Source organism: Jatropha curcas, chromosome 1 (assembly GCF_041381405.1).
Source record: "Jatropha curcas cultivar XTBG-Jc1 chromosome 1, XTBG_Jcur_1.0, whole genome shotgun sequence".
Taxonomy (NCBI): Eukaryota; Viridiplantae; Streptophyta; class Magnoliopsida; order Malpighiales; family Euphorbiaceae; genus Jatropha; species Jatropha curcas.
The window spans coordinates 3,248,976-3,261,698 of record NC_143151.1 but is presented as its reverse complement, the minus strand read 5'-3'; positions in this window follow the sequence as shown (position 1 = coordinate 3,261,698).

Genomic DNA, 12,723 nt, shown 5'->3' with positions numbered 1-12,723 from the left:
TCTATTGATGCTTTGGTTAAGGAGGCTATTTTTTATGCTAGCTTTCGTATTTAGAACTTTGTTCCTTCAATTATAGAAGCAATGATTCTATTCCTTAATAAAGCTTCTATATTCTCCTAAAACAATCTTAAGTTTTATTTATAGTAAGTCTCCAAATCTTACAATAACATATTTGAAGAGACACACAATATTAGTTTGGTGTTTGATAATACATGGGTGATTATCAAATACTTAGATGTAAGTAGAAAGTCATTATTTAGGTAAAATTATTATTTAGGTCCTTCAATGACCTTAATTAGCACTTTTGTCCTTCTATTTTTTAAAATTATTATGATGTTTTTAATATTTGCTTAAACTCACTATCATATCCTTTCGTTTAAAAAATTTTCACTTTCTGTATAAAAAATCTGTATATTCCATTCAAAAAGTATGATTGACTATTGTAAAGTTTCCACTCTTTGAACGCAAGGACCCAAATAGTAAGTAATTAATTAAATAGATGATAAAGACATCATAATAATTTTAAAAAATAGAATTATTTGTGATATAATTTAAAAATTCAAATATATTTGACTCTTATTTATTTAGATACATATTGAGGATAACTATGATCATGTATTCAATATACATATTTCAAAGTTAATGGCTAACATATTTTTTTGGTAAAATAAAGAAAGCACAACTTTAAAAAGACAAACACAATCTAGAATATGTTACATTAATAGAATTATGTAATAACCAATCATCCAGTTCGGGAGGGTGCTCTCTAAAATATTTTTTAAATTAATAGATCAAATGATTTTAAAATTCTTCTTCAAAAATTTTTTGTTATAACAAATATTTTTAAATTTTTTTCTAACACAATACTTTACTTTGTATAGACATTTATTCGATGAGAGTGGATAATTAAAATAAAAAATTCATATAGCAAATCCAATTAATTTAAAACTAAAGTTTGATCGTTGTTGTAATAGGCAAGTTTGATTCACATAGCATACTCTTGTCCAGCAACAATGACGTGAGTTCATGAAAAATTATATTGCTTGAATCCTTAAAGAAAGGAGGGCGTTTGAATCAACCAAGCACACACTTAACTATTTTAACAAGCAATTCAAATTCATACTTCCTCATCCATGTAATCTTTATTAATTAATACACTTTACTCAACAATTCACATCATTTCATGGCCATAAATATACATATCAAACCATGCATGGCCATAACTCAGAGATTCAACCAATTATTCAAAACAAATCACATCAAATTAGTACCATAATCCCTTTTTCGTCATTCATGCATGTTCTGGATCACAGCATCCCAAAAGTGTTTTTTTTTTTTAATATATTTTTTTATTTTCTTTCCATTGTTTTTTTGAAAGGATTCCCTTTGTTTGTTATGACTTAGTAATGCTTAGCTCGTGCAATATAGACAATATTACAAAATTATATAATGTCATGTATGATTAACGCATAATTAACTTTAGTAATTATGAAGTGACATAATGCATGAGCCTATGACTGCGTCCAAAATTCTGTAGTTAAGCCAACCTTTAAATAAGGTCATTTCTCAATTATTTTTTAAGTCATTTTGTCATATTTAATATAATTTAAACCGGTTAATCCCAAAATTAATTGCCCTAAAAGCACTAAAAAATAATTTTGAACACAAATTTCAAGGGTTTAAATTTACCAAAAAAAATGGACTTCTCCGATGAGATTTATTATGACAGCACAGGCTTAGCAAGATATTATCCGCTCTCAGGCTCGCATAGTTTTATTTCTGGACTAGAACCAACTCAATAGCCCAAAAGATCTCTTGCTAATTGAAGATTTGCTCATTTTTATGTACTTCACTTCTATCTTGTGTTTCGCCTAGGTGTCACACCTATGAAACCCAAGATTTTGAAGCATTTGTTTATATTTTCAAGTATTTGTGATTTATGTTTATTAATAGGTGTAGTTTTAGTAACTTTTAATGTTTAATTGGGATTCAATATTTTACTTTACTTTTTATTTATTAAAAATAAATTTCAAGTTTATTTAACAATAGAGAATTTAGTTTATAACGAGAAATTGAAACTTGAACATGTATAGAACTTTAAAACAATAAATAATATACTTTAACAATTTAAATGATGCTTATTCTTAAAAATATTTATAAGGAAAGCAAATTAAATTAAAATTAAAGTGTAAATGAATCGCTTATAAAACTCATGTTTTTATGAGGAAAATAAAATTAACGATTGAGCTTACTAAAGTTAAAGGTCAAGTCGTTGAACTAAATGAGACTCTTCTATATCATATTCTAAATATTACTAATAAGTAATGAAAATTTATGGCTACACTTAATTATTTATCAACAATATACACTAATTAAAGTTTATATATATATATATATATATAGTGTTATTTTTGTTAAGTTCTATTATTTATTAAGTATTACGCGATTTTAAAAATTATAATATAACTTTTAGAATTTATAATAAAAATTTTGGACTATTTATTTTATAATATAAATTTATATTTTATTTATTATGAATTAAAAATGCATAAATAAATGTTTTACCTATTATGAATATGAAATAAACAAAGAAGTTAAAAAATTCCGTAAGGCGGAGTTGCAGACAATAGAATGTTGAACTCCTGCTCAATTGATCGTAATAATATTAGAAGTTATACAACGGGGGGTTGTTTTTCCTTAACAAAAATGAAAAGACAACTTCTCATGGACAACAAACTATGGACAATTTCTAACAATATCAACATAACTTGCACCTGATATCCCATCCTGGACAAATTAGATATGGAGTACAAATTCAAGGTTATTCCCAATAGAAATGCTATTTTTCTCTCATTGCCTGAAACAAGATTTTGATTTCATAGCTTTGGCTTTTGTAGTTTTCATGGTGATTTTCCTTCTTCTTTCTCTCTCAAATCTTAATCTATCAATCTCCACTCCATATTGTCTTCTGCCAAAATTACTAGTGGTTTGCCATTATTCTTTTGTCACTCTCTCCACACAAATACATATGTGCTAACTTATAAACACATATATATGTGTTGTTGGAATTCGTCTCATAAAACATTGAGTGACCAAACTAAATTTATTTTAGTGTTGGAAATATATATATATATATATATATATATATTTCTGAATTCGAGTGATTCGTTGAGCCTAATTATTAGCTAATTATAATATCTATTGAAAATTATTAACAAAATCAAAGAAAAATTATCAAGTGCAAGCTTTTTTTTATAAAAAAGAGAGTAAAACATTCCCAATAAATATTTATGCTGTCTATGATAATTCAACTCCCAATAAATTACAGACACCTGACTAACTATTTACAGCTAATTCACTGACTGACTGAAAATAAATAAATATACTAACATCAACATTGCCTAACAGAGAAGAGCACTCATCTAACACCCGTTGATCGAATTTGCCTTAGCTTCTTTATTTGTATTAAATATTATATCTGATTTGAGAAGTAATTTCTATTTAGTGAATTATTGATTATATTTAACTCTTATTATAATTGTAGATTATAACAAGTGAACATGTAAACCACTATATTCTATGCTATATTTGTATGCATTACAATTCTTCAGACTAAGCAAATCTAAATAATACGTGTAATCGCATATAAAAGACAAGATGAGATAACACTAAATCTAAAATTAGTATCATCATTCAGCAAAAGACCTTGTTGATAATGATGAGCATCTTCGATTATATATATGTTTTAGCATGTTCTTTTTTGTAGAAACCCATATGCATATTCTAATCCTATGGACCCTACATTCAAGAAGAAGCTATATTCCCATCTATCATAACAATGAAAATTCTTCAATCTTGGCGTTTTGTGGGTGCGAATGAAATGATTCTTAGACAAGGTTTCTGTTCAACTTGACAATTTAGAAATTAGATTTGATTTGAAAGAGATTAATTGCATGCACTATACGCAATAGCGATAATAACAGTATAAGAAAAAACAAGTGTCTAGTAGACAAAGGCAAGTCAAGTTGGTAGATTATAGTACTGTATCATCAAAATTCAAATATTTCTTATTCGACAATTATAATTATAGTGCTCTGTTTATCAACGCCCACAAGTGGAAAAAATAGGGTGTGATAATCAAACTCACATTGATTAAGAATCCAGAAAATACTAATTCGAATGACTCGTGATACTATTTTATCGAAAATAAAATAAAATTTTATATTGCTACACGAAATCTATAAAAATTTTAAAAAAATATACAATGCATATATTCACACTCATATCATATCGATTAAGAATCTAGAAAATACTAATCGAATGACTCGTGATACTATTTTATCGAAAATAAAATAAAATTTTATACTGCTATACGAAATCTATAAAAATTTTTAAAAATATACAATGCATATATTCACACTCAGGACCTGTTTGACAAAATTAATAGTTTTAGTAACGTTTGTTATTAGTTATTTGAATAACTTTTCATAAAACGTTAAAAGCTATACGTTATATTGGTTAACTTTTTGTAAAACGCTACCTTAATCTTTAAAAATTAATTCAAACATTATATTATCGAATATTAAAAATAGCATTTAGCATTTTGACAAGCTACTGAAAAAATTGTTGTTGAACACATCTTCAAGACCTCTATATATAGATATGTGAATAAGATTTGCCTACACCCGGTGAATCCTGAGTTTAGGTCATAGAGAAGGAGAGAGATTGGTGACTGGTCTGCATTGAGCTAGTCCTGGTTATTGACGAACCAAGGGTGAAACTTTTGTAAATTGGGTGTTGCTAGTTAGTTGCACATTGTGGAACCAAAATGAAGAAAAAGTCTTGACGGGTATGGATTTATATAGTGAAAGAGCTTTCTCATCAAGAGACAGATACCCCTTTTTGAAGTGATATCGATGATTCTCTTGGACCTACAAATTGATAGAAGTTGCTTTCAAGGCTCCCACCTTGTCCTTTTTCATGGACAATTCATATGTCCATTTACTTGTTTTCAAGCTTTGAGAATTGAGATATATATATATCATCTTTTTCAAGATGTACATCATCATCATCAAAGATTTGAGTCAAGCATCTATGCCCTAGATTCTCTGAAATTATTCATCCATCAACCTCCCTTGTAAGCTTTTTAAATGGTCAGGCTTTATGTGGTCTAGATTGAAGGATAGTAACTCCATTAATTCTTATTTGTTCTTCTAGACTGCCTTTGAACTATGGTTCTTTTCCTAAGGATTAATACTGGCCACCAGTGCTATCCTATGAGGATAGGAAAAAAAAAAGAAACAGGGAAAGCAAAAAGCTCAAAGAAAATTACTCTAAATAATAAAAATACAGTTGAAAATAACATAGAATATAACTTCCAGCAAAATAGTATCATCACTCTTATAACGATTGAGATTATTTACCATTCCAGCCGACACTTTATTAGTATGCTATTAACATTATAGTTGATTAAAGAGAGAAATATTCGAAGGAGGAGTTTGCGATATATAAGTATTTGTCGTTTGCTTTACTTCAAAATCCAATTTTCCAACCATTACCGTTAAAGTTTACTTCTTTAAACACGTGAGAATCAATGGAGGAATAGCCAATTTAGAACTAGAATTAGTTGAACCAGCTTGGTTAGAATTAGTTGAACCAGCTTGGTTTCAAACTAGATTGGAATCTGTGGAGGGACAAGCTGATTTCAACTGGTTTCAACAAGAGTCCCCAAAAAAACATATATATAAAATACCAAGTCAGAATCAACATTTGAAACAAACTAATTAACTGTTTTAGTAATTATTAAATATTTAATTATCATTTCATCAAAAGTAGAGTAATATTTCATAATCCGTTCCTTCAAAACATTAAAATATATATAAAAAATAATTGTGGAATAAAACTCAAAGATAATATTGCTGAGAGTTAGATTATTATTTATTTATTAGACTGTCACTAGCTAATAGTTAAATAGTTAAATGTTTGTCTTATAAATTTGAAATGTTAATTATTTATATTTTGATAATCTCATTCATATTTAAAAGCTTATATATATATATATATATATATATATAGATATATATAACTTATAGGCTGGAGTCAAAGAATATCTCCTATCATGGTGCAGTTTAGCTACTATAAATTTAACCTTATATGAGAATGAATTTATGGATGATTAGTTTTAAAATTATATTAGGATAAATGAAATTTTTGTGGATACATTTAATTTATCCCAATACAATTTTGAATCTAATGATCACCAAATATATTCTTGTAAGGTAAAGTTTATTATACCTCAATCATTTCATATAAAGTATAGACAAGCATAAACCTTTTGTCCACATTTCAAAATTTAAGATAATTCAACTTACTTAAGTCAAATTTCATGTTCGAAAAGACAAACTTCATAGAATTTAATTTTAAAATTTAGAAAATAGTTGAAAGAATTTTGATATGATTTTGAATAATTTATTCATTTAAATGGAATCCACCATAAAACCTGAGAGGTCTTTTTTTTTTTTTTTAAATTAAACAAGTTTTTATAATAAGGGTAAAATGTGTCTAGCAAAATGTAAAATGGTAAAATAATTATATTTCCTTATTTCAAACATTAAATTATCAATAAAAAATTTACTCTAAAAACATGAAGTCTATTATTAATCGAACTTTTAAGCACGTAGTCTATGAAATTAATATATATATATAAACAGAGCAGTTTACATTATATGAAAGTTAAGTGTAAGCCTTTGAAATTGCCAAGTATGAAGAGGACAATAATTATTTAGCACGGTTGTAAAAAGATAAATTATTTTGTATTTTTAGATAATGTCTTTATTATGATAATCTCTATTAGTTATATTTCATAAGGATAATGCATTAAATTAAATTATATTTAATTAAAATATAAATAGCTCAAGCCATAAAATAAGAAATACTTAATTTATACCATGAGCTAAACTGCACGGACACATGATATGAGATACGGAATGTATGGGATATATGATAATAAATAAACAATCATTCACAATAAATAAAAAACATAAACTAAAAAACACTTAATTATTTATTTTAAATATAATTAGTTTAAATTAAAATACATAAAATACATATAACTCAAATTATAAAATAAAAAATATTTAATTTCTTATTTTAATGACTACCTTGATGTATGGGGTAGTCTTATATACCAGAAGTTAGATTGCACGAGACGCGAGATACGGAAACGTATGGAATATGATAATAAATAAATAATTATTTATAATAAATAATAAATATAAAATTAAAAAATACTTAATTTCTCATTTCAATATAATTAGTCAAATTCTCAAAATTAGTATCACTATTGAAAAATCTATATCTATCTATATATATCATCTAAATAATATATAAAAGCAGGATAATTTGTTTTATATGGAAGCCAAGTGTAAGTTGCACAGTTTGCCACTTGGCATTATTTTGGATTATAGACTGACGGATGTTAGAATTCACATAATTTAGCACAATTGTAAAAATTGTAAAAAAATCACTTGTTTTATATTACTATTAAATAAACAATATATAAGCAATTTAAAAAATATAAATCGAAGCGTACGAGAGATGACAATTTTAAAAAAAGTAGAATATCCACACGTTTAGAACACACTACATTAAATAAGTAATATATTAATATTTCAAATAAATAAACAACAATTTATAATACATTAAAAACATAAAAAAATAATTTCTTATTTCAATGACACAATAAATATATAAAAATACTTCATTTTATTGGTAATAAAAAAAACCTTAATTGATTAGCTTGGTGTATAGAGTAGTTTCATATACTAAGAGTTGAGTTGCACAAAAATGAGATACAAGATATGGAATGTACGTGATATGATAATTTTTAAAAAAGATAGGATATTTACGCGCTTAAAACACATTACACTAAGTAATACATTAATATTTCAAATAAATAAACAATTATTTATAATAAACATAAAATAAAAAAATACTAAATTTCTTATTTCAATGACACAAAAGTAAATTAAAAAAAAAAAACACTTCATTTTTATTGGTAATAAAAAAAGCTTAATCGATTAGCTTGGTGTATGGAGTAGTCTCATATACCAGGAGTTAGGTTGTACAAACATAGAACACGAGATAAAAGAACATACGAGATACGATAATTTTTAAAAAAGGTAAGATATCCACACGCTTAGGACACAGTAAACTAAATAATTAATACATTAATATTTCAAATAAATAAACAATCATTTATAATAAATTATAAACACAAAATTAAAAAATTAATTTCTTATTTCAATGACACAAAAATAAATTAAAAAAAAAACACTTCATTTTTTATTGGTAATAAAAAAATCTTGGTTGATAAGGTCGGTGTATAGAGTAGTTTCATATATCAAGAGTTATATTGCATGGAAATGGGATAAGATAAATTTTAAAAAATGTAGGACATCGACATGCTTAGGACATAGTAAAGTAATACATTAATATTTCAAATAAATAAACAATCATTTATAATAAATCATAAACATAAAATAAAAAATACTTACTATCTTATTTCAATGACACAAAAGCAACTTAAAAAAAATACTTTATTTTTATTGGTAATAAAAAAAAAACCTTTGGTTGATTAGCTTGGTGTAAGGAGTAATTTACTTTTGGGAAATATCCAAGTAATTGTGGGATTTAATCCAAATCAGCAAATTAGTTTCCATCGTATCACTCTAATCATGATTATGGTGATGATTACTATTAATTATAGTAAGATCTTACTCCTTTGTATGCTTCCCTTATTTGAGAGATATTACTCCACTATGTTAATTATTGTATTAATTATAGTTATGAGATTATAATTAATGATGTTTTTAAAGAAAATCCTAACTATAATACAATCATCCCTAACCTATTGTGTATGATTGAAACAAAAATGCTCTCCACATGGGTATGTACTATATAATACTCTCTTGCTGTAAACTCACCAAAGTGGTGGGGTATCCTTCTATTTGTTGTCAAACTTATGCAAGTTGGGCATCATATTTCTTTTTCATATCTTCTGATTTTAATAATTAAAATAGGTTTGATGAGTCATAATATAACATCAAAAATGTATTTTTTTTAGTAACATGGAGGAGGATTTGAATCTGGATCTTTTACCAGACCATATATACATTTACTAATAGGCTATGTCTTGGTGTGCAAAAAAAAAAAAAGGTATTTTTCAAACAAGTTATATATATATATATATATATATATATATTTCATTATCGAGATTGAATGTACTTATAAAAAATTTTAAAGAATGTATTTTTTTAATTCATTGGAGGCTTCTCTCCCTTGACTCACCATGTTGGTGAAAACAATTGCAGTCGAGAGAACTCGAACTTAAGATTTCTCAAACCTCATATAAATAAAAAGACTAATCAGATCACCACTTAATTAGTTTAAAAAATATATTTTTTAAACTAATTTGAAACTTAAAAATGTATAATTTTTAATGGAGCATATATATATATATATATGCACACACGAGAGCATATTGAAAAGTGCATTAGATATTTCAATATCGTTTGACTGAATTTGCAAGTGAAGTTGCCAATTGGTTCACAAAATCATTGCAATGATATTAGAATAACAATTTCACAAAGCAAGTTTGTCTCCAAAGTTGAGATTATTCTATAAGAATCTCTTCACTTTTGTCTATGGACGTTGGGATCATAAGCCCCTAAAGGCAAATAAAGCCCTATATGTATCACATATGCTGGTCGTAGGAACCATAAATTTATGTATTGATCAAATAATTAATAAATATTTGCACATGGGTTTATTTTTAATTAAACATATGGCTTTCGAAAGGAATAATTTAAATTCATGCCACCATATAGTCTCATCAACGGATTTTAATTTAATTAATTTAATATAATTAATTATTCTCAAAAAAATTTTTGCATAATTTGTATCAGGCACAATCACAGTGCATATGAAGTGAAAGAACTATAATAACTATTAAAAAATTTTAATTTTATTGATGTCATAGAGTCAAAATTTAAATGCACTTTTATTGCTTGTGATGTCAATGTATAAGTTTAAAATTTTAACTGGATTTTGTAAGGGCTGCTATCGTGGATGGCGATCGAAAAATTGAACCAACCTAGAAATTTGTTTATTATATATCAAAACAATCGGAATTTCGTGAGAACCCCAGTTGTACTATCAGAATTTTATAAAATTCTTCCATCAAATCGTTAAGTCAACATAAAATAAATTTTGTTCATAAAAAAACTATGAATTCAAACTTATTTTGAGAAGGATTATCGTCAGAATTACAAAACCCAATCAAAAAACTTTAAAAGAACAAATTTTGAATTTTTTAGTCAGCAAAAATAAGAATTCAATCAACCAAATGATGACTGAAAATACAATTACCACAACAAGAGGAGTATTTTACTACCTTATTCTTGTCAAATGATGGTCGAAGTTCAATTGGAGAAGGAGAGACAGTAAGCCTCTATTGTATGATGCACGTGAAGAAGGAGAGGAAGAAGAAAATTCGAGTCTGAAGGGTTAAGTTGGATTTAAGATGTAATTATTATAAAACATAAAATCTGAAGTTTTCTTTTTGAATGTTTTAGACTAGAATAAATATAAATTACAGTGTTTTTAAAATAGAATCCATTGTATTGAATTGTATATATCGGATAGCAAATAAATTATAGTTAGGCAAATTATATAAATGTTATCTATAGAAATTATATTAGTATATATCATGTACAAATTTATTTCTTTATATTTGTTGGCAAGGTTAAAAAAAAAATACAGATGCAAATTAACTTTTTTTTTTTTTCATATATAAAATGTGTTTACAGGATATATGAACAATTACAAACAGTCTAAACTGAACCAAATCATGTCGATTATTTGGTTGGTTTAATTACAGTTGATGATGTAGTTCGGTTTGATTTTTTTTTTTTTTTTTTTTTTTAACTGTCATTGAAGATTTAAACTAAACACTCCTGACAGAGGCTTAAAACTAGCATTTCAGTCAAGTCTTAATTCGTTTCAGATGATTTTGGACAGATTTCAAGCTTGACAAACTGCCTGCCAGTTTTGCCCCGGCTCTTTCTCCTTTTCTATCTTCTGTCTTTTTTTTTTATTTTTTTATTTTTTTTTATTTTATATATATATATATATATATAATTTGGAACGGAAATCGATTTGATATCCCCGGACTAAAAAAGGGATCAGAGACTGGGATCTGAATGGATTCTTCTATTTCGGTTCGATTCAAAATCGAAATATACAAATTAATTTCAGCCGAAACATTTCTTGGTCTAATTTCAATCCAAATCGGACTGTTCCCCAAAACTAATGGTTGCAAGTATATTATATATATATATATTCAATGGCTTGATTCTAGCCGTATGTAACCTCATTTCTCGATTAAAACTTTTGTAGCGGCTAATGTATTCTCCTCTCGTTGCGTTTTTTTAAAGTGATAAAGTCGCACTTTTTGTCGTAAATCAATCCAATTTCCGTAGATTGAGTTCGAGTTCCACATGTATCAGAACAAAACGAGCTCATTTTAATATTAATTTAATTAATTTTAACTTTTTGAACTAACTTTACGAGTTGGACTCAATTGGATAAAAGGGACACTTGAGTCGGCTCATGAACTATAAACCGAAATTGAGTTTGATTCATTTATTAAACAAACTCTTTAATAAATTTATTGATTGAGCTTAAGTTAACTTTTATCGAATTGAATCTCAAACGGCTCATATAACTACACTCATAGATATAGTATGACAATAAATACATATAAAATTTAAATATAAATTTAAATTCAAAATCCATCATTTATTACTGAAAAATAAATGAAAAAGAAAAGAAAATTGAAAAATAATTTTTTTATGGTTTTTTACTTGCTAGCTAATATATTTTATAATCTTCTAAAAAAATATTCATTCCGTCTCGTTTTGTTTGCTTATTATTATTTTTTTGATATTCCAAAATATTTGTAAGATTTCTAAATTTAAATATGTAAATAATTATTTTTTCCATGATAACCTTTATGATTTTTCGTTAAATAAAAGACTTTCATTAATATCTTTAATGAGTTAAGGATAAAAAAGGATAAAATAACTTTTATTTATTGAATATTTAATATGTGTATTTTGTCCAACCATGCAAATAAAATGGGATAAAGGAATTACATATTTTAGAATGAACTAGAGTTAATTTTATGAAGATATACGTCAATATTGTCAAAACCCAATCAATTGACTTGTACATTTTAATTAAAAATAAATAAATTATTTATATTAACATTAATGGAGTTTTTAAAAAATTAATCTTATATATAATTTATTCTAAAAATAATGTGAATTTATTTATAATTCTACTTGTACAGGATCAACATTTGGACTCGTTATTTTGTCATGACCAAGTTCTTTTCAAGAAGTCATTATAATTAATTAGCATCAATTGGCTTTGTCATTTACCACATCATTACAACTTGACACTACCCAAATTTAAATTAGGCAAAATAAAGAATTAAAATTAAAATTTTCATTGAGTGTGAAACGGAAGTGGAATGGAGGCAAAAAAACAAAAAATGAAAAATAGGCAAGTCAACGCACTCTGAAACATGACGTCATGTCCACGTCAGCATCCAGCTCGTTTGCGCTTTTCCTCTGGAGCTTCCACGGTTATAAGTACTTT